Here is a 26,114-nt window from a genome sequence, read left to right on the forward strand (position 1 = left end):
TTATGTTCGTCACGAATGCAATTGCACAAGATTACTATGTGTTAATTCAAGATTGTAACATAATATATAAATGCATAAATAAAGAGACACTGAGATTTAATGGCGGGTGAGGTGCATGGTGGCAGAGGCACAGTACTTTTATACCCAATACATCCATCTCCATATTTTGGCCAGAGAGAAGCTGTTAAAGGGATATTGTTTTTTGCGTAAAGTGTACTGCACCATGGCGGACCTAACCCCTGCCCAACGTCAACCTGTCCTTTCCATCTCTGCGAGCTTTGCAACAAGCGTACTTCACCTGACGCCGTGCATCCCCGCACGTCCGATGGAGCGACACACGGGTTTTTATTGCCTGCTATAACTCAAAACCAATCTTGCAGGAGATGCAGGCGAGATCGAACTTTTCACCAGGAACTGTTAAGTGTTACGATAAACTGTCCCTTGTGTGAAGAGAGGGAAGAAGTGAGAGCCGTCTCAGGGCAAATAATCTTCATGCGTGAAGAGAGCGTGAGGAAAGTGAGAGGCGAGGTGTTCGGGGATGCCTGGCCTGGCAGGGACCAAACTCCACCTCCCTTGCATCGCGTGCTATACTTTTCAGGCGAGGTGAGGTAAAATTTATGCTTTATTTATCCTTATTAATGAGTTCTCGATAAATCAAAGGTAAAATTTATCCTAATCCATTCATGAGCTCATTTATTCATTATATAGAGACTCGAACCTAAGAGGAGGACGAGGAGGAGACTCCTCGCCGGTTCTAGAGTGGTAACATTAAGGTGGCGGTGGTGGTGGTTGCGGAAGTGGTAATGGAGGTGGTAAAGGAGGGAGACGGAACAGCCGAGTCCATGCATCAAGCTATTAGGGAGCGAAGCAATTGCGTCACACAGTTCTTGAAGTTATGGATGTTGGCGCTCGGAGTGGCGTGAAGCGTGCCGGGGTGAGGGAGTGCGGCGGCGAGGGTGGCTCGTGTGACCTTTCCTTGTAAAGGCATATAAGACTATCAGATTTATCCTTAAATTAGTGTTTTAACAAAAACTTTATTAAATTATTGAAAATAAGTAATATGCCTAAGAAGATTTTATCACATGCACTGCTACGACATCTCCATCCTTGTCAGGCAATGTGGTGCAAGTTTAAAGTATAATTTCGAAATACGTCATTGATTTTTTTTTTTTATTGATTGAAAAATTCAATCTTCGTAGTGTTTAGTCCTTTTCTGTCTCGCATGAGTTGTCTACTGTCACTCAAATGAAATAACAAGTGTCATCTCATTAGTATTCAGAGAAATATATATTACAAATAAGAAATTTATTATTAAATAAATATGTGAAATCTACGCTTTAAGAAATATCATACACGCACACACTTGTCATGAGGGCTGCCCTTCTATGCACAGAGCAGAAGAGGAAGCGCACTAGTACAGCATTACTATCCAGGTGAAGGGGAGGAAGGGAGGCTGAACAGCGTGGGACGAGGCCAGGAAGCGATCTTCCATTCCTTCCGGCACGACTATCGGAAGGGAAGTGACCAATAATATTATGAAACGCTTCGTTCGCATTCGGGAAATTTAATATTCTTGCTGGGAACGAACAGTTGTAATATTTATTTTCTGAGTATTTAGACCGAAAGCGAAGGTATATGTATTTTAAAGTATTTACCAAGAAAGCTGTGGTACAATAGAAGGGGGATGAGAAAACTGGACACAGACAGAGGAAACTAAAAGCTGGGTGAAGCAGAGTACGCACCTTCATGGCGTGCCTAAGCGTAGTAATGGTCGCTCGTGTGTTGAGGAAAACGAGAGTCGACCAATAACCACAAGCGATGGCAAGATGGGACGGCACAGGAAGGTAACGTGATATTGAAGGAAAACTGCAGCTCCCAGTGTTGCTCAGTGACGCGGGAAACAAAGGCGGTGGTTCATTAGGCGACGCATGGTGCACTAATAGACTGAAGGCAACTGCTGGCTAGGGTAGAAATGGATACAAGGAATGCTTACTGGAAAAATCTCTCTCTCTCTCTCTCTCTCTCTCTCTCTCTCTCTCTCTCTCTCTCTCTCTCTCTCTCTCTCTCTCTCTCTCTGTCTATTCTGCAAGCAAACACAACAGGCTTTCAGTTAATCACGGCAGTAATGAGCCTCAGTCAATGCCACTTCATGGTTGTTTTGACTCACAGCCGTCAGCAAGCGAGGAGCGGAGCGTGGCGGTGGCTGGAGATGACGTAACTTAATCAGGCTTTGTGTTGATTTGCAAAGCCTCCAGTGACAGGGTTTGCGTCAGCGAGAAGGATACAAGCGACGGAAAAAAACTCAATACTCCCGGGGACAGACAGACAGACGGACGGAGGGACAAAGACATCGGGTCCATCACCAATATATTGATGTCTGGTGACAATTGAGATGGAAGGAGTGATACTGTGGTGCAGGCGGCCATTTTTCAAGCTTAGGTTCTGTTCGCATTGGAATGAAAATGGGAAAAAAAGTGAGAAGAGAAACATGGATTTTACTTTTGAAAATAATATAGTTTAAAAAATCATCATCAATATAGTACATTAATGAGAGGATTTCAATCTTCCTATTGTTTTTATCTAATTCCCAAATGACTATATTAAAAGCACATATACATACAGTAAATTCATAATGAGAGTATGATTTTGATAATAAATATGTGATATAGTTGCAATCTCACGAAAACTCTCAAAAACCGTGTAAGTTAGCGCGACAGCATATCGATTGAAATAACGGATAATTATTGCTCAGTCATCCGATAATAACCTCCTGGATATTCATTCTCACCGCGAAAATACCTCATTGCATGTCGAACTGGGACGAAGCAACGTGCATCACCACAGTAACGTCCGGGGAGCAGCGAGGCCGCCGAGCCAGCAACAGGACACCGCTCCTGTGAGATCGTCTTCCACGCAGCAGAAAACACTCGGTCCTCAAACTTTATTCTTCTTCAGCCTTGTATCCAAAGCCTTAACTAAACACCACCAGACACGGCGTGGACGATAAGAGCAGTGACATGCAAGCAGATGGATCCTGTCAAAACTGAATTCTCCATGTCTCAACAGAAACTTCTATGTGTTTTTTTTTTGCCTCGACATCATTGGCAGATATATGGAACACTGTTATGTATGATAATTATGCTTTGAAACATGATTCAATACATTTCGTTGAACGACTGAATTATAATGACACTAACATGCTTAAATTACACAGGAAATGACAATATGTGTATGGGAAATTATCTATGCAGTATCATTCACACACACACACACACACACACACACACACACACACACACAAACATATATATAAAACATGAATTACGGAACACAAGAACGCATTTCAAAGACCACTCCCAAAACAAACAAAGCAAAACGAAACAAAAAATAAATAGAATAAACAAAAGCATCTATACAGTCAGTAAACGTCCAAGCTCATGATTCTAAAACAAATTTGCTTCATGAAAAATAGTTCAGTGTCTCTGTTTTAAAGTTTCGATGAATTTTTCCTCTCTAAAGCTTCTCTCCAAGCCTCGCCGTGATGACACAAAGAACTCGTGGCTCACACCTCACTTTTGCCAGGACAGGACGCCATTCCCACTCCCCTTCCACGACGCAAAGGCACACACACGGACTAATTCCAAACAAGGCCATAAAAGGTTGAGAGAGGAGCCAGAGAATCCAGAAGAACCAGCTACAAAAGACCTTCTCCCTTTCAGCGCACCAACCTTTCCTTCCCTTTCCTCTCCGCACTTTATTTGCTCTCGGGTACTGCAGTAGAATTCCTGTAAAAAGCAAACCAACAAGCACTCACATAATGACGGCATCCTCAGGCAAGCAAACAACACACACACACACACACACACACACACACACACACACTACTTTACATATTAACTCAATCATTCCACTCACGCCCAAGGACAAGGAGGGGAAAACTAATAGAAAGCCACGAATGCATGTAAAACTTGTTATTCTCAAAAGAAAAAAAATCAGAAATAAAAGAGACGAAAAGTAGACAGCGTTAGAAGCCTTCATAGGAGTCACACGTGGAGGAACACCATCCTACCCACACACACACACACACACACACACACACACACACACACACCCCAGACACACACAAAAGTAAGCTATTCTCTCTAAAAATAGTAGGAACAACAGTCTACACAAGCAATACTTAAGCTGCTAAGTGCTGCATTAAGACAAGACAAATGCAGACTTTCTCCATGACCTCAACTGCAATAAAGGCTCAGACGTCACGGCGTTCCACCCATCAATAAGACCACGCGCCTGAAATGTCACTCTTGGGGTTAGAAGTGTACTCATACCATTCCTTCGTCCCTTCTAACCCTGCGTCTTCTTTCCATTACATTATCTTCTCTACTGATCTGCCTTACCCAGGGATGAAAAATGTGTTATCTACCCCTTCTCTCTTCAAACACTCCTCTGTACCCTGTCCCCGTGTGCTGTCTTCCCCCGCTCATGGTGAATGTAACACTGACACACTGACGCCTAAAAGGTGAAAGGGTGCACGTACTGGCAATGCATGTGTTGGGCCACTTCTACTGGGCGTTACTAGGGCAAATATAAGTGCAGGTGTTCATTAAGGGGTACATGTGTGCTACATAGATACATATATACATACATACACACAGGGTTAATAAATACTTGCTACATAGTACATGGATAGAGACATACATCTATACGTGCTACTTACATACACATAATAATTCGACGAGCTGGTTTGGAAATCTATTATAATTATAAAGTTCTTGTGTGTTTTGGGCGAGGAGTGGCAATCAATTTTTTTTTTCCTGTTATGTGTACCATTAGCCAGTCTCCTTCACAATCAAAAGCTTACAAATAAAATAAAACAGCTATACCCATACAATACAAATAGTCTTCATACATGTATACACAAGGTACACGTATATCTACTACATACTCACCTCGACTCATACGTACATACAAACATACATACATAAATACTAAGATACAGACGGCCGACAGCACCCGCTAGTCCAACCCTTTCAGCACACTCAGGGGTCACTTCCATCTTGCTGCGACGTAAATGATCCCTCCTACACACACACACACACACACACACACATTCATTCCTTTACGCTCTACACACACAGAAGAGGGTGTCCATTTATTTGTGCATTGGCCCTGTAATCACAACTCGATGACAGTCACAGCAATACAATTATTTTCTCCATTCTCCTCTTCCCTCAACAAAACATTGCATAAGATTGTACCTGTTTCTCTTTTCTTTTCTTTTTTTCTCTGTTTTCTTATTAGTTTTGCTCAAATTTCCAGGAATTCCCCTCGTTCCTCCTCCCCCGTCCATTCCAAGGCCGTGCGTGGCTCCGTGTTGTTTAGAATGCTGGCAGTTGTTTGGCTGAGACACGCGAGTCATATTCTCTCTCTTCTTCTCCTTCCCTTCATACCTATTCAGTTACCTTGTCTCCCTCCATACCTCTCTTTCCTCTCCTATTCAAATTTTTCTTATTTATTTATTTTTTTACTGCTCTAGTCCTTCTCCAGCTTCTCAATTTTTATTCTCTCTTTGAATTTCTACATTCTTGGTTTCTTCTCCCTGTTTCATCTCCATTCTTCCTTCACTTCTATTGCCTCAACTTCCAGTCATCATTCTGTCTTCTCCCTTTCCATTCTTCGTTTGTACTATTCCTTTCCTGCTCTTTCCAATCCCCATTTCCCCTTTTCATCCTAATTCCTTCTACATCCTTCTACACCCCTTTTCCTTTTCCTCCCCTCTTAAACTTAATTTCCTCCTGGTCCCTCTTCTCGTCCTCCCATGTTCTCTGTTCCCTCTTCTACTCCATCTTTAGCTCCCTTTTACCCCGTCCTCTACCTCTTCTTTCTTCATTGTGTTACCTATTTTTATTTTCTTTTATTCCTTCTCTCCGACACCTTCTCCTTTTCCACCTCTTCCTTGTTCTCTGTCTTCTCTACCTCCATTTCCTCTATTTCGTTTGTTCGCATTCTTTTATTCCTTTCTCTGTCACTGTCCCGCCTTTTTTTTTCATCCCTTCCTCCTCCTTCACTTTAATCTTTTCCTGTTTTCTTCTCTTTTGACCTTTTATATACCTTCTTTTCCTCCTCTGTTTCACTCGTTCTTATTCTTATTCCTTCTCTCAAACTTCCACGTCCCAGATCCGTTAGTTAACAAGGCGATGTAAACACGACACTGCTTGCGTTGTCTCGACTTGAAAACTTGAAAACATACTTCCGTCTGTCGTCCATCTTCATTTCCCTGCCCCCCCTTCCCTCACCTCCTCTTTCTCCCTATTCCTCGCCTCACCTTTACCCCCTACCTCTCCCTCCCTCTCCCCTGTGTAATTATTCTGGCATTACCCTTAGTGTAATGCAACGAAATGGGCCTCTTATTTTCGCAGGGCTTACCGAGAAATGAACCGGAAGAGAATTCGGTCTAATCTTCGTGATACATCGATGCATAAACGTACTACAATATTTGCGATAAGAAAATTCTGATTGGGCTTGCGTGTGTGAGGAAAAGAGAGAGAGAGAGAGAGAGAGAGAGAGAGAGAGAGAGAGAGAGAGAGAGAGAGAGAGAGAGAGAGAGAGAGAGAGAGAGAGAGAGAGAGAGAGAGAGAGAGAGAGAGAGAGAGAGAGAGAGAGAGAGAGAGAGAGAGAGAGAGTTAATAGAGACAGACATACAAATAGAGTTAATAGAGAGACAGACAGACGGGCAGAGACAGACTGAGAGGGAAACAGAGAGGAAGAGAAGAGAGAGAGGAAGAGAAGGGAGAAAGGCAGACAAAGAGGATGACTGACAGACAGACAGACAGGCACAGGAATGCAGACAAACAGACAGTGTGCATTTGGTAGGAGGGAGAAAGATAAAAAATTCAATTAGGAAGAGAGAGAGAGAGAGAGAGAGAGAGAGAGAGAGAGAGAGAGAGAGAGAGAGAGAGAGAGAGAGAGAGAGAGAGAGAGAGAGAGAGAGAGAGAGAGAGAGAGCATACAAACAATCCTTGCATTATCGATCACGCCTTGCCTTTAAAGGAACACAAAGAAAGTGACAATCGGTAACGTTATTGGGGACGCGAGCACAGGACGAACTAGGAGAAACCAAAAATAGTTACTTCATCCTCTGAATTTTTATTAAAGCATTTAGCTCTTTAGTTATGCTCCATTTCCTCCCTTTTTTTTTGTCTTATCTCCCCAGTTTATGCGCCGCTATAAAGACAGCAATATCCGGATACGTTACTTTTATGCGTTCATTCCATTACGCGCGCCAACTCTACGTGCTTTTATTGGCTGAAGGAAAATGGGAAAATGAGTAAATGAGTACATCAAGTAAGGTAAAACATGCAAAAAAAACAAACTTAACTTGAATCAAAGAAAATAAATTATAGAAGAGGGAAAAAGAAAGAAGAAACAGAGTAGGGATATACCACAGTCTCTATATACTGGGATAAAAAAGAAAAACTAAGCTACAATGAAATTAAATAATAGGTGAGGGAAAAGGATAATAATAGGGTAAGGAAATAGGGGAAAAGAAGAATAACGGAGCAGGGATATGCCACAATCACCTTAAAAAAAATAGAATGAAATCAAATAAATAATACCTGAGAAAAAAAACTAAATAATAGCTGAAAAAAAACTAAGTTGAAATAAAAAAAAATAGAGCAGGGAATACCACAGTCTCCCTTCTCTCCTTGCTTACACTCAACAGCAAAGGAAATATACAACCCGAACCTCGCATCTCACCCCAGTGCTGCTAAAAGTTGCGGAGTTCAAACTTCCAAACGTAAACTATTCTGTCGTCACTTGAAATATTACCTCCCATCTTCACTGCGGCGCCATGTTGACCTTATTGTTGCGACGCCCTAGAGTGAGTGAGTGAGTGAGTGAGTGAATGAATTGTAGACAGTACAATCAGTATTCTCCCTACACAATTATTTACATAATTTAGAAACTTTATTTTTGTACCATAGTCTTTTAATTAGTTTTGTGGCTTAAAAAAACGTTCTATTCTCTTTTTAATGTCTGTCCAAACCATTTTCTCCAGTGCTCTGAATAGTAACACACCACCACCACCATGGCAACAAAAAAAAAAAAAAGGCTTGGAACAACACACTAATAATCACCTGTCGAGCTGATCAAGTGATATTAACAAAGCAGGTATTTCTGACCTTGCATTAGATAAGCAACGAAGGTATCAACATTATCAACATTTACCTTTACTTCAGCTCTAAACAACACACATGCTGGTCCCCATAAACTGTCCCGCCCCCCCAATAGACACAAACACAAACATACATACATACACACACACACACACACACACACCATGACCGTGCGCACACATGTTCCCAGCTCCTCAGGAAGATTTCACGGTGCATGGGCACTATAAATTCCAGCCGCCGAGGGAAGGGGTTTCAAGAAGGGAGGATAAGCCGAGACAGAGGAGAGGATGGAGTGATGGCTGCGGAACCAAGTAAGGAAATGCTAGCAGAACATGAGTGATGGCAGGGATAGAGTTGCGAGATACACACTTGATAATAATAATAATAATAATAATAATAATAATAATAATAATAATAATAATAATAATAATAATAATAGCAACAACAACAACAACAACTGAAACCACAACACGCAGGCAGTAATAAATTCCGAACTCTACTTAATACAACAACTTTCAAGTACCAAATACCACCAATAACAGAACACACGATACAGTCACTAAAGCTAACAGTGCCTCAGCCGCGTCCACTCAGCCCGATCCATTGACACTTCAGCAAGACATCATTCCACGCCTCGCCTCCAGAGCCTCCTCCTGTTCGTGACTCTCCGATCACTCCTGCCGCTTGCTAGGATCCGCTGGCTTATACAGGAGGGTTCGCCGGCGCACGCACTCCCTCCCCGGTGGAACAAGGATGTCCTGTCCGCAGGGGATTTAAAGTTGAGAGCGAGAGTTGAATGCATGAATAACAGGAAGTGCTGGTGACACGTTTTGTTGCTTAGTCTTAGAATGATAAGGCGAATGTTGTGGTACGTTTAAGCAGTTACTTTAAATTTTCAGATGCGCCTAAAGAGAGTTTCTAATATGCTTTAGCTGATAATAAATTGATACGCGCACACAAACACACACACACACACACACACACACACACACACACACACACACACGTCATTATAATTCCCCCGCTTAACACGGCCTTCTTTAACTTTCTCCACGAGGGACGGCGCTGTGTCTATCTCGGGAACTTCCGCCTAAAAGTCTTCCCTGTTTGATCTTCTTGTCGCACAGTGGTATCTGTCAGGATCTGGCTCAGTGTTTTGCAGCAACTTCTACATTTCTACCACTATGTGTTGTGTTGCTCATTTCAGTTTTTGCTACTTTCATCAGCTTTGTTCAGTGTTTTCCATCATTGTTAATATTTTCTTATTTTACAGTCACTCCGAAATTATTCTTCATTCGTTTACTTTCAACGTTTAACATCCCTAATCTATAACTTTAATTACACAGTGGTTATAAGATATGTATTTTAATCTTGCTGACAGATTTTTTTTCTAAATCCATCCTTATATCGTGGATGGATTTCGCAAAGTTTATCGATTCTATTCCCTAATTTCTGTGGATAGTTCATTATAAATTTCCACTGAATTTTATTCATCATATTCAAGTGGTTTCTCGGTAGATTCTGCCTGTTTACGTGGATGTATAAGAATTTGTAGGAAACTAAAAATTTACCGTGTTTCCCTCACCAATATACTCACTTTTCTCCTGACCTTCCAATAATGGAATTAATGGTAAAAGTTAACACAGGTGGTGTGTCAATAACGGAAGAAGGAGGCGTGTTGACATTTCTCATTTGTAAGCTCGAACTGACTATAGCTGTGGAAGGCAGCGTGCAGGTGGATTGGGAAGGTATGTTCTGGTGTGCACGAAAATTACCCTTTCATTTCATAAAATACCATGCCTTTTATTCATAACTTATCACGTCTCTTCCTTTGCAATCATTTCGCCACAAATCAACCACCCGAGATGCTGTACAGTGCCGGCAAAACTCGATGTGTTTGTAGCGGATGACGTGGGGGCCATTCACCTTCTCCACTCAGGCGGGATACTAATTAAGTGATACATGAATATATGGGACCATTTAGGCTGGTGTAGTAGCTGCTCGTACTGATGATAATGAAGTTAGCAATAATTTCAGCATTAAGGATTATATAAATGTGAGTGTGTATAGGGCAGTACAATGATGTATTCGTATATTTGGTAGTAAATACATATGAAGCACAAATACAATACTGTGACTTTCTAAACACCGCCGTGGCTTGCTGCATTACTATGATGATGTGAAGTGGTGCATTATATTGTGACTCCCTGCTGTTGCGAGAGGGTGTTCTTGCGCTTCACACATTACAGTATTTAGCGAAAGACAAACGAGTGAAGCCGAGAGAGAGAGAGAGAGAGAGAGAGAATGTGGGGAGGGGGGATGGAGACTTGAGAGTAGAGGAAGCCAAAACTCTGAAGCCATTGTTAGACTCCAGCCTTTGTATGAGCTTCCCAATTAGAAGACTGAGCAGACCAAGATACACAACCCAGCAGACACCCATCGAAACAATGACTCAACCAGGGGATAAGAATGTATGAAGAGCAGAAACTCAAATTTAGCTTACCACTCACCTCTTAAGGGAGAACTTGTTATAGAGGAGGTTAACAGTTCTTCCAGTAGTAAAGCTAACAGAAAAGGCAGCAGTCGGATGGAGTGATCGTCTTCACAACACTGAAATATGAACGAATGGATAAGGGAGGCAGGAAGATCTAGGTACAAGAAGAGACAAGTCACGAACTGTATCCACGATAGCCGAGGTAGCGTCAAGGTTCTGAATGAATTAAACTTGTTCTTCATGCAAAAAGAGTTCAGTCTTCGTTAAGTGAGGCCTGGAGTGATGTGCAAAGTTAGTTGTTTGCTATATTGTTGTGTGGCGCTGCGGCCTTCTGGTGCTGTGGTGTTGTGGAAGCGCTTCGCTTTGTTACACAAGTATTCATATAACACACAGGTATGACACCTCCGTTGCGTGGTAAACAGGGCATCAAAGTATGTGATTTTCTTTCTCGGGAGAAATTTTGCATAATTGTAAATAAAAGTAAAGGAGCAATCCTATTACACGCTGCTCTTTTACGATGTCAACGGCAAGTTCTGAAGCATTTTCATGATCACAAACGATATTTTACAAATTCTAAAATAAAACACGTAAATTTCATTTCGCCAAATAAATCAACACCGGAATACTCTTACATTCCATGATATTTTCATTAACTCATTGTCGAGCAACAAGCTTCATGTGAATAGTTATGCATTTACTTCTCTGAAATACCAACATTTACAGTAAAACTTTGTTTTCCTACCAGTAAGTCACACTCGGTACTTGCATATTACACAAGTTCCAGGGAAATAAATTTTGGATTGAACATATAAACATACAATATTTCGTTCTCTTTCCCCTTGATGTACTTATCCCCTTGACGTAAAATTTTTCATCTGACATATATTACATATCAGTTTTCCTTTCCCGTCAGGTGAGCCGTGAGATGTGAGGAGGTACTTGAAGGCGCTGCTCGGAGCCAGGTAAGTGAGGAGGAGGAGGAGGAGGAGGAGGAGGAGGAGGAGGAGGAGGAGGAGGAGTAGGAGGAGGAGGAGGAGGAGGAGGAGGAGGAGGAGGAGGAGGAGGAGGAGGGGGAGGAAGAGGCGGAGGAGGAGGAGGAACTGAAGCAGGAGCAAGAGTAGGAGAAAGAAGAAGAGAAATTCAAAAGTAGAAAAGGAAGAGACATAAGAAAAAAAAAAAAGGAAATTGGAAACAAGAAAACAACAATAAAACCCAAACAAGGAGAGAAAAAAAAGTCCAGAAGAGGAACTGAAGATTACAATAGTAAGTGAAAAGTCATCGAGGTGAGGGGTTTTGAGAGGAAAGAATGTAGAAGGCTGGCATTCCTCTGTAGGCTTACATATGTCTTGGCTGAAGCACCTTAGGGGATCAGAGGGAAGAGAGCGCACCACCCGAGGGAGAGTGAGGAAGACAGGGAAGGATTACATATGAATACTGCCGGATTAAGGAAAAGATGAACATGGTACTGTGAAAGGGGGAGATGGGAGGGGAGGGGCTGGATGGGTGGTTGAGGGTAATGGATGAAGAACACAGGGTTGAGAAAGAGGAGGACAAGAAAGAGAAGAATTTTGAAGGTGAAATGAAAGTAACAGTGAATAAAACAAAGTTAAAACAGTGTGAAGAAATAATAGAAATAGGTTTTTCACTAAAGTTAAGAAGACAAATCTGTATCCTCACTCGCTTTCAACTCCCTCCTTCCCAACGCCCCGCCCCTTCCCCTCACACACACACACACACACACACACACCACATGAATTTAGTTTTAAAATTTTTCATTACTGATAACATTCTAAAATTCTGGTTACACAAATAAAAAGTTTCGGTAAACTCTCGAAATATCACGCTTCCCAATAAAAGCCAAAACATGTCTAGTATTCGGTGCTCCAGCAATAACTATTCTGACGTTATATTCTCTTTTACACCACGCCGGCGGTATGGTAGGACGTGCAGAGAGTGAAGGAGAAAGGGAAGGATAGTGACGGGAGAGGAAACTAGTTCCCTGATCAGAAGTGAAAGATCAAAGGTGGTGGCAGCGTTCGTTAGGTGGAGCATCAAGGCCGCGGCAAAACTGCAATGAATAAGACATCCCCGCCGCTCCTGCACCCACGGGAGCCTGCAGCACACATTCCTGAACCCACACTAACGATAACGCAAAATATTAAAATTCACAGACATACCTGACTATATTTACATGTGTATTTTCTAATAATCATCACTTTTTTTTTCTTTTGCTGCGAATAACACGAATTTGAAAGTGTTTGTATGATTGAAAACTTGACACGTAAAACATTAAAATTCTCGTATATTCCCGACTGTTACTACATGTGTATTTCCTAATAATCAATAGTTTTTTGTTGTTGTTTTGATGCGAATAGCAGGAATTTGAAAGTGCGTTTGTGTGATTGAAAAAAACACTTTCCATCTACCTCCCCTTCGTCTGGCTAGCCTCGCTGCACACGTAACTGCCAGCTCCGCGCCCCATCTCCCTTCCAACACGCGCCTCACAATGTCTCTTTATTTGCCCCCTGATGCGCGCCTGTCAAAACCCTTCAGGCCGCACCACCCCCGCCCAGACTCCGCCAGGCACCACGCCACCCAGCCACCCCTCGCACGCCTCCTCCCGCCACCACCCACGTGTAAATAACTCCTTTACGTCACTTCTCGGGAATTCAATATAACGTGGAGACACAAGGGGTTCACCTCCACGGCCCTGGTGGCACGCCGCTCCCAGCCACGCACCAGACAGAAATGTTTCATGCAGTCCTGGCAGGAAATGTTGAAGTTTCGACCAAAATGCCTTAACTAAGAAACACACACACACACACACACACACACACACACACACACACACACAAAGAAATACAATCTACGACATGTGTACCTTAGGATTTATGTGGTCAAAGAAATATGTTGATAAAAACAATACATATTAAACCATGCTCGTAAATATTGACACACTCCAGTTATTTTCGGTGGAATTCGATGTATGAAATATGCATGTTAAATCTAAGAGTAAAAAAATATGCCTGTGTTCAGATCAATCGCACACACACACACACACACACACACACACACACACACACAATTGTTAAAGAGAAGGCTAAAGTTCATCCTTGGGAAATTTAATAACTAGGAAACAGCATATGTGTAAATTTCTGAAGGGCAATGGCTATCTATCAAAGAGACTAACTTTGATCCATCAACAAAAGTCACTTGAGACAATGGCGTGAACGAATGGAGCGGCGGAATACGATGAGCGATGAATACTGATGATACTGTTAAGTCCTGTAAAATGAAGCAAACTGGATCCAAGTGCGTCTCGAAACAGAGTCATGCATATATTTGGCCCTTACCTTGCTGCACCCTCCCTCCCTCACTCCTCTCTGCCCAGGAGTATTCAAGCGCAGACCTCATTCCGGTTAATCAAGCGATAGTCTCTCAGCCAAGTGCCGGAATGCCCTCAGCCACTCACCGCTCACTCACTCGCTCCCACCACCATTAAGGCTTTGTTCGTCAAGGTAATTTCCGACAGCACTATCGATCTGCACCGTCTCGCTCACAAAGAAGTGGCTGAATATTGTATGAAACTTGGTCTGGTTAGCACGACTCGGTACACCAGAGTTATGAAGGCATGGCTTGGAGTCAGGCATGCTTGGAGGACGTATTACGCACATCACTTGTTTTAAGGCCAGGCTCTATATTTTGACATTCACAGTAAGAATGTACGATTGTTACATATATATTTGCTTTCTTGTATTGTCTGTGAGTGCAGTAATGGTCAGCGCTACGTGTAACTGTTAAAAACTCTGGAGTGAAATGTGTAGCACACTAGCTAAAAGTAAAACTGTATTAAAATAACGTGTCTATCTTCCTCCTCTGATGTATGAAACCCTCATTCCCTCGCAAAGAAATCAAAGGAAGGGTATTCAAATGTAGCACTGGAATAACATGACCCTAAGAATGACTTGCCGGATCCCGTGTGATTCCCAGAGCGAAGGCAACAACCAAGTCACAGGCAACGGCTATGCCTCCACCATCGTCAATAGCCACATTATTCATGAAAGGAACAATTTCACAATTTCAGCAATCATCTGTTCACATGCGTTAGCTCGGGCGCAGATCTGTGGACATGCCGAGGTTGTGTAGCGGATTTCCCTTTTCTCTGCACTTTTATTACGCCTCTAGGCAATCTACCTTCACTTGCCACACTCAGCCGCAACCTGCCATCAGTGTTCCTCTTGTATCCACTAAACCTTGGTTGGGCTGTGGGTTCACGTGCACGGGTGAGTCATCGTGGTTACTTTGATGTATAACAGGAAGCCCAAGATTACAGAAAAGAGGGCTGGACTGTGGTGGATTGCTTTTGTGTTGTGCCGTGATGCGTCGTACTGTACTGTATTATGCTGTGTAATGTGGTTTGTTGTGCCGCTCTGATGTACTTTACGGTGTTGCGTTGTTTTGTAATGTTATGGTGGAATAGCTTTACCAGGAAATAAACCCCCATCATCTATTTTCTTATTCTTTCATTCCACTGAGAGAGAGAGAGAGAGAGAGAGAGAGAGAGAGAGAGAGAGAGAGAGAGAGAGAGAGAGAGAGAGAGAGAGAGAGAGAGAGAGAGAGAGAGAGAAACCATTGCTAACCGCTCTTTCCACTCGATACTGTATCACATTAAGCCTCGTGAGCATTCTGACAAAACAAAGCGGATTTTCAACTCCATAGCCAGTCACAAATCTGCTAACGTGCTACACTCGTTCACACTAACCGTTCTCCCATAATGCCTAAGTCCTTTGATCTGCTGCCAATATCCTTACAAAACCTGACTACTATTGATCCTAAGGAGATCCGAGCACTTAAAACTGAAGACAAACGCAAAACAGTGAAAATAAGAGTGACGAGGGAAGCAGATCACACGACTTACGATCTTATCCGTACTTGGTAGTGGGCAACCTGTACTACTAATAACCGGTAAGTCCGCAACAACTGAAGTATCTTGTGAATCCCGACGTATTGACCAAGAGCCTGATCACCATGACAAAGAGAGAAACAGCTGGAGTCACCTTTGTTGTTTTCTCCTATTCTAACTAATGTGTCTTCTCTTCCACAAGACAGCCATATCCTCCGCTCAGTCAATAGGGCAACGGGGACGGGACGAGGAGGAGAAAAAAAACAGGGGCAAGACTGGCAGTAGTAGAAGCAGGAATAGCCATAAGGGAGGAGGAAGAGGGTGTGGTAGTATGATGATGATGGGGAGGAGGGTGTGGTAGAAGGACGAAGAGGGGGAAGAAGAGGAAGAGCTGGTAGTAGTAGTAGTAGTAGTAGTAGTAGTAGTAGTAGTAGTAGTAGTAGTAGTAGTAGTAGTAGTAGTAGTAGTAGTAGTAGTAGGAGGAGGAGGAGGAGGAGGAGGAGGAGGAGGAGGAGGAGGAGGAGGAGGTGGTGGGAAGAGAAAAACAGGAGCACAAAGACGCAACAGCATCAAAAGTATCAGTCCTTACGAAGGCTGTTTGTTGAAAAAAAAAAAAAGAAAGAAAAAACTACCTACAATAAAAGACTGAAAAGGATGAAGAGGAGGATGAAGAGAAGGAGGATAATGAGGAGGAGGAAAATATAATGTCACAACATGGCTTAAAAAGGAAAAAAAGAGAAAAAAGGAAGAGATAAAAAGATGGAAGAGGAGGAGACGTCAAGGGTAGCCAGTGATCTAACATCATTACGTCTCGGGTCTTAAAAGGAAAGGTTGACAACAAACCCAGGTGATACACGGCGGTGTCTTAACAATTCTTCCGGGGTTACAGAAAACAGCAAAAAGTGGTGGGGATCTCCTGCCAGGGCCACATAATGGAGGTTGAAGAAAATAAGACTGGGATATTAGATTTGTATACAACCACGCCTATGAATTGTCTACATAACAGAGAATTTAGTATTTCACGGTAAATGTTGTAATCAGATCTTCCGACAGTTGTTTTTTTCTCTTCAGGATTAACTCTAAATGACTGCAAAAAGTGGAAGGGAACTTTAACATAAGAGAATTTAATATTTCACGTAAATGTTGTAATCAGATCTTCCGACAGTTGTTTTTTCTCTTCAGGATTAACTCTAAATGACTGCAAGAAGTGGAAGGGAACTTAAGGAATGCTGCTTTTAGACCCCTTCTGCTAAAACTACTACTACCACAACTGATATTATTGCTACTGCCACTACCATTACACCTATTGCTACCTCCATTTCAACGACAACGACATCGATGAATACTACTAATACCACTGCTATACTACTAATACTATCATCACTACATAACATCTTTTTTTAATAGAGAAATGGCTTAGAAATATTTTTTTTTTCACTCCTTCCCTCGCATGCAGAACTCCTATCACGCGAATTGTATTGGAAATTTACACTGAGGCTAAACAATGCATCCAAACCAAACCCAAGGGAGAAGATAAGCTTTACGTCAAGAGATTGTTTGGCACTTGGCATCAGAAACACACAGTGGACGAGCGTGACTTGCTGCCAGAATTAAGTCACATTTTTTTACATTTTCCTTTTGTTTTTTCCTTCAACTTTTTTTCCTTTCCCTTTCGTTTCCTTTTTCCTTTTTTTCTCCTTCTTCAGCTTAACTTGTTTGAATGGGGTCGATTCTTCTTCTTTATTTTTCTTCGTCGTCGTCTTCTACAACTTCCAACGTTCAAATGAATTAACCGTAGTCTTCTCCACAAGGCTTCATCTTCCGCTCCTCTACTCGTCGTCTCCTGCCTCTTCTCGGCCTAATTTGTAATCTTTTTTCATTCATATTCAAATCCATCATTCTTCTGCCCATATGCTGCTCATACATCTTACTAATGTGTCCACACCACTCCACTCCGCTCTGTATCTTCTTGGACACTGATATACTCGTAATGATGAATGAGATTAAACCCTCTTCTCCTACTCCTCCATATTCATTGTAAGTTCTATGGTATTGTTGCTGTGAGTACGTGATGAATATTCTGCTTCATGACACTCAGGTAGAATATTTAAAAGTGGGTTTGAATGATGACACTGTAGCAAGCACCTCATAAGATGGCGCCTAAGGTTATGAGAGGCAACAGTTTCTCGTAACCCTCTGCTGCTCCGGCGCCATAATTCAATCAATTTTGTTTTTTATATTTTTTTTACCTATAGTAATTAATGAATATGATCATAAAATCTTTGATGTGTTGATAATTAGCTTTTCATCTTTTGAGACGTAGAACAAAGGACCGAAGCGTAGCATGTTGAACGAACGGTCTTCCCTCTTCCAGGTTTATAAGAAAGACTGGCCTTCTGTGTATCGTTCTCTCTTTGTTGAGTTAATTGTACAGAACAGTATCAAAATTTTATTAATGCTTAAAGGATGGCAACAGTCTTCAGCATCATCTCTCTGGCTTCAGGGTAAAGTATTAAGAAAATCCAGGAGCAGAACTGGCGAACTCGACTTTAATCTTTTCCTGCTCAATTCATGGAGGGAATGGCAATCAAACGGACCTTTATTTGATTACATTTTTAAAAGAATTTGGCCAACTTTCCTAACTCAAAAAGGGAAAATGCAGTACAGCGAAAAAATCATATCGGAACCGTCAAACTTAGTAATAAAAAATAATAATAATCAAATGAAATAAATAAATGAAAAAAAAACTGAAAAGTATGCAACACCAGCAAATAAGAACAAAGATTAGCACGTGTGGAAGAGTTCAATATTTCAGAATCCTAATCTGGTTAAATAGGCTGCCAGTACAATCATATGCCTCAAATAAAAATAAAAACTTGCGTTGCTAAGCTCTTCGTCCCCAAAGCACCCAGGAGACGGCGTGAGCTCTTATCATTCAGACTCACGAGGCAGGGAAAAGAAAAAGAAGAAATGAATCCGTAATAATAACACGATAAGCCGAAGAGCGGTGTGTGTGTGTGTGTGTGTGTGTTTGTGTGTGTGTGTGTGTGTGTGTATAATACAGAAACAGCTGATGCAATGTAATCTTGGGAAGTGCATGTTTTCAGTTGTTTACCGAAAATCGACCCATGAGTGTTGGAGTCTTCTGAGAGCTCGGGCCGATTATTGCATTCCTAGGGCGAGGTTTTCCAGAAATGAAGTTTACTTTGAACTGAGACCTGGAACCAGTGAGGAGGAACAGAGAGAGAGAGAGAGAGAGAGAGAGAGAGAGAGAGAGAGAGAGAGAGAGAGAGAGAGAGAGAGAGAGAGAGAGAGAGAGAGAGAGAGAGAGAGAGAGAGAGAGAGAGAGAGAGAGAGAGAGAGAGAGAGAGAGAGAGAGAGAGAGAGAGAGAGAGAGAGAGAGAGAGAGAGAGAGAGAGAGAGAGAGAGAGAGAGAGAGAGAGAGAGAGAGAGAGAGAGAGAGAGAGAGAGAGAGAGAGAGAGAAGCAGCAGCCATGAATAGGAAATACAGAAGACCAGGTGTATAGTTAATGGAAGGCATCCAGTTTCCCTGATCGAAGTCTTACAAAGGGTCGGGTTCAGGTGTGATAAGACCAAAGGAGATCAAGGCGTCTAGAAATAACGTAAATATAAAAGAAAATAGAGGCCACTAGCTTAAATAAAATTGTTGAAGTATGTTCCATTTAACTTCACAGTGCAAAACATATTTACTTTCAGTGGTTACCTTGACTTCTAAAGGATCAAGAGAAAAACAGAACAACAGTCAAAGCAAAAACAAGCCAGTGAGTCTTTTATGTCACAAGGAACTGCGACTTTAACGAGGCTAATATGCGAAGGAAAAGAAAACAAGCAACAGAAAAACAAAAACAAAGGCTAGAGAAGAGGAGGAACCTTCATGCAGTCAAGAGGAAAGCTTCCACTGAGACATAAACAAAGGAACTTTCTCGCAGCACAAGGAAAGACTCTCAGGAAAGAACCGACATCAGTGTGCAAGAAATGAGGGATATGTTCTTATTTTCTCGCTCTTTTTATATCTGTAACCTGAACTCGAGATGTACGATACCGTCCAGGTCTTCGTGTGTGTGTGTGTGTGTGTGTGTGTGTGTGTGTGTGTGTGTAAGACCGAGTACTCCCAAAATATATCTTCGTCTTTATTCCTCACTACATTTGGCGCCACCTGTCTCATAAATCTTCACGTAACACCTCGAATGTCTTTCAACTTTTGTCCCTAAGCTTCGTGACTGATGGCAAGTGGTCAGCGCACAGGTGTGGTGGCGATAATTTGGCTTATAAAGGTTGTATTGAGGGCACAGCCATTATGGAGCAGAGATGGACTACCTTAATGCTATCCTGGAAGAGAGAGAGAGAGAGAGAGAGAGAGAGAGAGAGAGAGAGAGAGAGAGAGAGAGAGAGAGAGAGAGAGAGAGAGAGAGAGAGAGAGAGAGAGAGAGAGAGACTTACAAGATGAGTCAAATGAAAGAAAACCCTCCTCCTGTGTGACTAGCTCCAACCTTAGTGCAAAAAGAGAGGACAAAGAGAGACATCAAAGAAATTCGCATCCCGGATAGTAAACAAGCCGCAGTTCTTCCGAGGAAACCCAGAGACGCACAGAAGGAAAACACGAGGCAGCCAAAAACCTCCCTGCGTATTCAGAAAGATCTTAGTGGTTATTTTTGCAAGAATGGATTGTCAGTGACCGGAAAATTTATGGCTGTAGTGGTAGTAGTAGTAGTAGTAGTGAGTAGTAGTAGTAGTAGTAACAGCTGTCGTAGTAGTAGTAGCAGCTGTCGTCGTAGTAGTAGTAGTAGTAAGTGTAGTAGTATTTGTGGTTAATTTAAGTTTCTCTCTCCAACCTCTCTCTTTTCTTTTTTTAGTTTGGAAGCCACAAAAAACAGGTATCTAATTATTTGTAACTACAGGAACCTCGACTTAACACACACACACACACACACACACAAACACACACACACACACACACAGAAAAGACCAAGGAAGCCATTTTCATTAGCGAAAATACGATGCTCCGAATGTATAGGGTATGGAATAAAGCTGAGTACACACACACACACACACACACACACACACACACACACACACACACACACACACACAGCAACAGCACTGTCTCAAATCCGGTAAGTCAAGCCTTCATAGCAATCCTCTTCACGAAGCTCCAAGTCTCACAATGTTTATACGAATTTTGTGAGAGACTCGTGATGCGAAAACTTAGTCCCTCTTCGCCGCACACCAAAAATATTTCCAACAATAAAATTCCCTCTAAAGGAAGACTTACATCGTGAAAAATTGAGTGTTTGATAACGTTATCACGGTATTAGCCTCCATTCCTGCAGTAACCCATCGGTGGGAAACATCACTCACTCACACACACACACACACACACACACACACAGACACACACACACACACACGGAAAACCTTTACAATTTTATGGTCATCTTTTATCATCATTATTAATCTACTTTATTCCATTTCAGGACAGGTATTTGCATGACGGGGAGGTGTAAGTGGGGTTTGAATACACTAGCACATCATGTATAAATTAGATGTGGACCATCAAGAGGAGTAATCTAAATTTCAATAGGCCATAATTGGTTGCAGCACAAGTTCAAGTTGTAGTCCAAATTTTTAGGAAGGCGATCCACACCTGACTGGCGGCTCTTTATTATCCTGTTGCTTACACTGACATGTATGTTTTCCTTCAACTGAAGTGCTCTGTAACGATTTGTGTGCTGGTAATGGATTTCTATCACATCTGACAAAGTCGTTCTCCGAAATGCCTTAATAGTACAACTAGAACCTGCTGTCAGTCTTGAGCTGAAAGATCTCTTCGTCCACTACCCTTAAAAGGCTTACATAGAAAAGTCCATATAAATCCTGAGAGCAGTTAGATAAATCAATACAAACTCCAAGCAGCGAGGTTGCGTGACATTCAAACCTTGGCTACTATGAAAGTTTTCACTTGCACAGCGTCCAATGAAGGAACATAATGAGATTTATCAGTACAAAGCCATAGACACACACAGTCACAGTATCTCCAAGAAAATGTGTTGTGCCCCAGCATTTATATAATTATTGCATTCCTGTATTTCGACAACCTCTGCCTAGTTTTTAAGTACATCTATCACTTCCAAGAGCACGGCCATGTAATTCGAATAAAGTCAAAATTCGATCTTCAGTATTCGCTGACGGGAGCACAGCCTCTTAGGTCACGAACGGTTGTGACTTAAGTACGATAATGGATCTTCCAGGTCTACCCGACTAGTCCGGGGCCACAGTACGAGTACAGATCCGTAGAAAATTATTGCCTTTCAGATGTTAAAAACTGGTAGAGATTAATCAGCAAGGCAGTTGCAAACTTTGCAAAGAACAAAAAATTCCAACTCTTCCTCGAATCTGAGAAGAATCTTTCAAGTGATCGTCTGTGTTAATGATCCACACTGACCTTCGATCCAAAATCTGTGTGAAGGACTATCACTAACTTAGCCAATACTCGTATGCTTTGGAAAATGAAGGGCATCGAAGACTTGGTCTATAAATATTTCAACAATTACTATGACTTTCCTTCATTTTTCACGTTTCTTTTTTCTTCATAAAGTGAAAACACGCAAAAGGACTGAATAAAAAAAGAAAAACAATTTCCTTTCTTCTTTTGTCAGCAGTCATGGCGGGCATGGTGAACACAACTGTCACGCCCTGCGGCGCCGAGTGTCTCAAGGTAAACAAACAGCTCTTTTGAAACCACCGCCGCCAACATTCACTGAGAGAGATTCAATTTCAGCCAAATTTTTCACCACCTCACGATGCTCGACGCACGCTGCGCCACACACAGTAAGAATACCGGATGTGAGTCATACCAGAGATTCATGGGACAACACAAGTGTAAAAAAGATTTATGTCAAATAATAAAAGAAGAATTATTGGTAGCTGAGAAAAGGGACAGTAGTTTAACTTAGGATTTATGAAGGGATCGATCTGCAATCGCCAGAAACCATTCACCTCTAGCCCGATGCCGTTCAGATTTCTATCTGGCTGGTCTTACCAAATGTTAACAGGTTGATATATCGGATGATCTATTACTCTACTTATATAGTTATTCTTCTATAAGCTTCATCTGTTCCCCCCCAAAAAAGTTCGTGATGAAACTCTAAATAAAAAAAAAATTCTTAAATAAAAAATTCTCAAATACAATCTATCACTCTTGAACAGGTGTAAACACCAAGTTAATAAATGAGAAGTTAACATGGATCTACTGATGATTACTTTGACATCCTGACATGAGGAAAGAGGCACAACACACAAGTCCCTGCCACGTCTCTTTTCGTGAACAGCACTCTAAGGACACATGTCAGATACTCCATACGTATTTCAAACGTTCAATGCACTTCCGCGAACGTTTCATTAAGAAACAAACAGCTGCAAGTGGTGCGCCCGTAACACTTCTGCATTAAGTGAAATGGTGAGCCATAAACACAAGTGTTATATGCACATAAGCACGTCAAGCACGGCACAGCCTGCTGGTGTTTCCTTCCTCCATCTTCCGTTGAACCGTGCACACACACACACACACACACACACACACACACACACACAGTGAGTGATCGCTAGCTTTGTTTTTTATAATCACTTTTTTTGAGTCTAGCGGTCTCGTGAGGTTTCAACTCAAGTCAGTGGTGTTCCTGCTTTACTCACTTCGTATAGAAACATTACTGTGTCATGGGTCGGTTAGGCTAATCCTCCTGTAATGTGTTATAGGGGTTTAAGGTACCCAAGTATCATGTACCCAATTAGCGCCGCTTGATGCAGGGCGTGTGCCATAGGACAGTTACTGATGAACGTTGTGTGTGAACGTTGACCAAGCGGGCGCACAGACATATTATTTCAAAGGTATGACAAAGGAATAATATTTGAGGCTGTCTTGATCTTTCCCACCGCGATGCCTCTCCCTGCACGCCCGGCAGCCTTCCTCCCCGCAGCCCGCGAGTTGCGCGGGATGCAGAGGCTCACCGAGTTTCCAGCTCTTTGTGGAAAAGAAGTAGTAAGCGATTGAAGTGTTGACGGCCAGCTTAGTGTTGAAGCTGTGTGTGTGTGTGTGTGTGTGTGTGTGTGTGTGTGTGTGTGTGTGTGTGTGTGTGAGTTGTGTGTGTAAAATCATTGCATATGACTGGAATTCAAAAGTATCATCTTAATCAAATGAACGAGCTGATGCCTAAAGCGCGCTCGTTTTGCCTTTCTTTGACAAATTAATATAGACGAATTCTTTAGTAAAAACTGACCAACTAATTTCAGTCGGGATGATGAACATCGCAATGCTTTTGTCAAATGGAAAGAAAAAATCGACCTGCACGACAGGTCATGATTAGAATGGCTGATGCATCTTTTTCATTTCAATATTGTCCATCCTCACGAATTCAGAAAACGTGGATTAAAAAAAAAAAAATAAATAAAGTAGGATTGGCTGCCAAATTCCATACAGCAGGAGGCCTTTGTGTCCCTTGCCGCCGTCAGAGCAAACCCTGGATGTCCTTATTGCGAAATGGAAGGCAGGGAGGACTGAAAAAAAAAAAATATATATATATAGGGAAAAGAGGACGCAAGAAAGGTAGAATAAGGGAACAGCACACAAAGGACGGGCGTGGAACAAGGGAAGTACATGGAAAGTGACATTTCTCAGTCTATCTTACTACATCTTGGTCACTTTTAAGACCTAGTGACGTCCTCAGCTTGACAGCGACACAGATAAATAATCTATATAGTGTGAAATGTACTTGCTACGTCATGCTATTGAACTTCCATTTACTATATCAACTAATTTGTAATTATTCTGGTATTATCCATATACTTCTTAGTAATCACGTGTATTCAGACAGTTCAGTTTGAGCTTATAAATGATGTACGAGTACTGTGCGCTCACATACTTCATCGTTGGCATCATAATCTTATTAATATCCTAGTTAACTGATTTTCTTGTGCCACCTGTAGGCAAGAAAACGATTGAACTTCTCTCCCTTCAGGAATGAGAGAGAGAGAGAGAGAGAGAGAGAGAGAGAGAGAGAGAGAGAGAGAGAGAGAGAGAGAGAGAGAGAGAGAGAGAGAGAGAGAGAGAGAGAGAGAGAGAGAGAGAGAGAGAGAGAGAATGTTTTCATACGCACACTAAGTTATTACTCTGTTTACCGAGGCACTTGCGCAGTCAGTATGAGTAAAAAAAAAAAAAAACCTAATTCTTGTATAAAGGCATGTTGAAGCGTGAAGTGATTGGCTTTGTTTAACGTCGTCGTAAATTTGTGATATAAACAACTTAATCGTGTCTCTCTCTCTCTCTCTCTCTCTCTCTCTCTCTCTCTCTCTCTCTCTCTCTCTCTCTCTCTCTCTCTCTCTCTCTCTGTTCACATATTAATTTACAGAGGGTACCGCGCAGAACCCAGGAAGACCTTTGCCCTCAGCCATCAATCATACACTCGCGGCCAGGCCCTGTCATGCAGAGTGCACCTCCACCATCACCCGATCCCGCTTGACCTTTAGGCACAGATGATCACAACGCCCCGCATCACACACACACACACACACACACACACACACACACCACACACACACTGAAACATGCATACCCCACAAAGACAATAGATACGTGATATATCGTCACATGCACAATACATGCTGCAACACAAAGGCAACATGCAATGCTGAACGCAATACAGGCAATTAGCAATAAACGACACGAACAATATACAACTCGTTATAACATACTAGTAAACATGTAAACCACAGCACAACGCAAATGAGGACAGCATAAGGCACATGCAACACTCAGATTGAAACGTACCATTACACCAAGCAACATAAGCAGCAAAGAACACACACAACACAAAACAACACAAGAAAAACACAGAACAAGCAGAATGTAACACACTAACACATCGGACAAAAACAGCACAGAACATAAACAGCACACTAAACAACACAAACGGTAGAGAACACAGGCAACAAACAAAACAACACACAGGAAACACAGAACAAAGCACGGCGCACAACACAACACAAATCACAACACTGAAGGCGCGACACCAGCAGGAAGTCCTTCAAATATTGGTGGAGACACGAATAATTCAGCGGAGAGACGCGACCAAATTAGCTCGTCAGGTCTTGCTTCTCCTTTAAGTCTTACTAAAACCTCAATCCGGAAGGGCAGCAAAACAAACAAGGCTCGCCCTGTCACGCCGGGCTGTGATGCCTTGCCTACCACAGCCCCATGCAACCTTAAAGACTCCCTTCCCAAGTTTTCCAGCCACCACATTCTGCCCAAAGTCACCAACAGACATCCCGCACTCTACTACTCTATTCCCTATGTATCACAATATAAAAATGTGAACCTTGATTTAATAGTTAATAGTTGTTATCCACGTCTTCCCTATCGTGTGTGTTTTCTTTTATCGTTGACGTTCTGCATATATATTTTACGTTTAATTCATCTCGTATCTATCTTTACACCAGGATAAATAGTAGTGAGGCATTTATATAT

The 26,114-nt window shown here is 42.0% G+C and overlaps 1 long non-coding RNA gene across 2 annotated transcripts in view; it reads right to left on the minus strand.

Annotated features, from left to right (window-relative positions):
* Positions 1-26,114, minus strand: part of LOC135114073 (uncharacterized) — a 138,526-nt gene that overhangs the window by 66,535 nt on the left and 45,877 nt on the right. Inside the window, exons 3-4 of one of the 2 annotated variants that reach the window (XR_010275196.1) lie at positions 10,691-10,790; positions 8,648-8,938 (exon numbers count right to left, since the gene is read on the minus strand). This is a non-coding gene — a long non-coding RNA (uncharacterized LOC135114073). Of the gene's footprint in view, positions 1-8,647; positions 8,939-10,690; positions 10,791-26,114 lie in introns of those variants that run through there. The other variant, XR_010275197.1, reaches the window with a different exon arrangement.

This window comes from Scylla paramamosain, chromosome 27, assembly GCF_035594125.1.
Source record: "Scylla paramamosain isolate STU-SP2022 chromosome 27, ASM3559412v1, whole genome shotgun sequence".
NCBI lineage: Eukaryota > Metazoa > Arthropoda > Malacostraca > Decapoda > Portunidae > Scylla > Scylla paramamosain.